At 36.5% G+C, this 3486-nt stretch overlaps 1 pseudogene; it reads right to left on the bottom strand.

The window, feature by feature from the left end:
• Nucleotides 1-1022: 1022 nt before the first annotated feature.
• LOC133089329 (U2 spliceosomal RNA) lies at nt 1023-1191 on the bottom strand (annotated as a pseudogene).
• Between the last annotated feature and the right edge of the window lie 2295 nt (nt 1192-3486).

A 3486-nucleotide genomic window follows, 5' to 3' on the forward strand; every position in this document is an offset into this window, starting at 1 on the left:
GATGAAATGGGTGAATAAGTAGAACAGGAACTCCAGGAATCACTTTCTTATGCTCCTGGAAAAGTAAAAGTTGTTGTAAGAAACAAAAACAAAAACAAACAAGCAAACAAAATCTTTTAACTCTGCTTGTGGTCTTGTAATGTCTGGTTTGTGCCTGTTTCCTGTGGAAAGGTGCGTTCATTATCTGAGGAGAGGCATCACAGGTTGGCATTTGTAAATTTTCTGTAGTCCAGGCTGTAACCCTCAGTGTTTACAGTCTCCAAACTTAGTTTTATAAAGCTATCAAGAAGTAATATATTTTGTTGCAACAGATCCCCATAAAGTGAGTTTAAAAGTGATGAATAGAGCAAGAATACCAATAGAATAGCTTGTTATGAGAAGTATAACTACTGTAAGAAAACAGTAGGTGAACACTGTCATTCCATTTCCTCTAGAACATAATTAGAATATCACTTGGTGGGCATGAAAATACAATAAGAGGCATTGGAAGAATTGGAATCAAGCTAAAATAATTTGTCAAGATAATGAGAATAATTTGTGGTAATGAGAATGGTCTTTCCAATGGGATAGAAGTTAGGAGTACTCTAAGGCGCTTTACTGAGGCTCCTCCCTGGTGGCCAGTGTTTCAGTGAAGTGGACAATCTTGCCTTTGTGACTCTTCCTTTATTATTCAGCTGTGGCAGACCAATCCCTGGTCACTCTCAATTGATGAATTCTTTCTTTAAAATTATTAATATATTCAATTAGATAACATTGAATATGAATACTCTGAATCATGATATATTAGACCTTACAGATACTTCTTGCCTTCTTGGAGGGCAGTCATGTTTGCATCATTTGCAATTTCTTTATTGCTTCCCTGGTGGTGCAGTGGTTGAGAATCTGCCTGCTAATGCAGGGGACACGGGTTCGAGCCCTGGTCTGGGAAGATCCCACATGCCGCGGAGCAACTGGGCCCGTGAGCCACAATTACTGAGCCTGCGCGTCTGGAGCCTGTGCTCCGCAACAAGAGAGGCCGCGATGAAGAGTGGCCCCCACTTGCCGCAACTAGAGAAAGCCCTCGCACAGAAACGAAGACCCAACACAGCCAAAAATAAATAAATAAATAAATAAATAAATAAATAAATAATTTTTTTTAAAAAGATGGCACTCATTCTACACTTGATCTTAGCCAAAAGGCCGAGAAGCGATGATGGCACTCATTCTAAGGTGCCAATCCTGTACTTGCACAAGCCTTAGAGTGAATGCATTCTTAAATACGGGGGACTGGACTCCTCACTTCTCTCACTCTAGTCCTGGCCATGCTGAGAAGCCTTTAGCAAATGGAGTGGTTTGGAAGAGAGTTCACAAGGCAGTCTGCAACTGGCCACAGTCTGAAACTTGTCTGCTTAAGATTCAGCCAGTCCTTTCTCCTGTAGTCAAAGTACCAACAACAACCCAATGGCCACACAAAGCCATTATGTGTGCCTTTGTCTACCACAATACAACTACCTCACAAATAAATGAAAATTCAACACCTTTTCTCCATTTTAAGTGAAAGACAACTGTTATCACCTGTAAGATACCCAAAAGAAAACCAAATGCCCTGAGACCATAACATTCAGTAATCTGCTTATTTTATCTCTTTGTTCAAGAATCCTGGTAGCCATAAAAACATGGTTCTGATCAATCTGATTCATGGTAAAAAATAACTTTTTGCTATTCTATATATCATTTTTTAACTGGGAAAGAAATTATTTCTGTATTCTTTCATAATTTAGAGTCATCTCGTAGATAAAATGTCAAAAACAAATTAAAACCATGATTCAGCCTTTGTGCCTAGTAGGAGAAAACATGATCAGAAGATATTGCTGCAAAGTTCCATAGATAAATAATCCGAGATATGAGGATGCTACTGAAAGTTTCTTGAGGTACTTTTCCCTTTTAACAAAGAATACACAGAGAGCTTACCTAGGATGATACTAAGCATTTAATAGAGGAGAAAGAATCAAGCCTATTTGCCTCTAAAGTAATTTCTCAGCTGACTGATTTGTGAAAGCATACTCAAGAGGAAAATCTTCCTTAATAAGACACTAAAAAGACAAAACATGCATGTAACACAGTACCAGTAGATTCCAACGGCAAAGATAAAGTGAGGAAGACAGGGCGTGTCAGAGGGGTGAGGGTGAGAACTGCAGTTTTAGGTGGGGTGTCCGGGGGATGCATTACTGAGAAGGGGGCTTTCTAGTAATAACCCCAAAATGAAGGAGGAAAGTGTAACGCTTGTAGACATTTTGGGAAAAGGGTAGAGGATCCAACAAACGAAAGCACTGAAGTAGACACGCCTTCTGCAGTGTCACGCGTGCCTGGGGTGGTGGGCGGGAGCGAGGTAGGGAATGCGACGGCAGAGATAATAAGAGAGCTGGGTATGGCCTCGGTTCTGGCCATTTGTAAGGACTGGTCATTTAAAAAAAAACATTCATTCAGGACCCAAAAAATAGAGCAAAAACATAAAAAATAAATACAGGCACTTCCTTAAGCTGATATAGGAGACCTACAAAAACATCCAGAGTGCGTATTATATTTAAAGATAAAGTATTGAGTTAAGTATTCTGACTAATTGGATTTTATGATTGCACCTTTGATGATTTTTATAGGGGATTTTATATTTGAACCACAAATATATAACAAGTCTGTTAAACAGATTTATTTTTATTTGGAATAAAAGTCTGTATATTCCAAGTTATGAAGACAGTCTTCTTTGTTATAGAAACATTATTTTTATTGCCTTTCACATTTAGATTTTCAGTACATCTGGGATTGATGTTAGTATATGGTATGAGGTAAGGTTAAAATTCTTTTTTTCCCATTCAGATATACAATTTACATAGACCATTTATTAAAAAGTCCATACTTACCCACTGCTCTGCAGGGTCACTCTTATCATAAATCATCTAAGCGTGAATAGTCCTACTTCTGTAGTCTGTGTTTTTTCCATTCGTCTGTTTTTCTACTCTTGAGTCAGTACTAAACTCTGTACATTATTGTTGCTGCATATTAAGTTTTGTTATTCTACCTTGATCTTCATTAAAACAATCTTGGCTTACCTTAAACCTGTTGCAGTTCTACAAAAAAAAAAAAAAAAAAAAGTAAAAGAAACAAAAGTATAACGATTAGAAAGAAAAAAGAAAAATCAATATTGCAGATGTTGCGGATGATATGATTGCTATTAAAAATAATGAATCCACAGATAAAAATATTAGAATTAATAAAAAATAAAGGATGATGGGTATTAAGTCAATATTCAAGATAAAAGCAATGATTGATTAGAAAATGTAATCTAAAATAAACCATTTACTACATATAGGGAGGAAAAACATGATATTTAGGAATAAAAAATAGTTTAAGATTTTTATGAAGAAGATTGCAATATTTATCTGAAGATATTATAGAAAACCTAAATATGGAGAGGTGCTCATATCTTTAGATTCACTATACTAAAAATGA

Source organism: Eubalaena glacialis, chromosome 3 (assembly GCF_028564815.1).
Source record: "Eubalaena glacialis isolate mEubGla1 chromosome 3, mEubGla1.1.hap2.+ XY, whole genome shotgun sequence".
Classification (NCBI taxonomy): Eukaryota; Metazoa; Chordata; class Mammalia; order Artiodactyla; family Balaenidae; genus Eubalaena; species Eubalaena glacialis.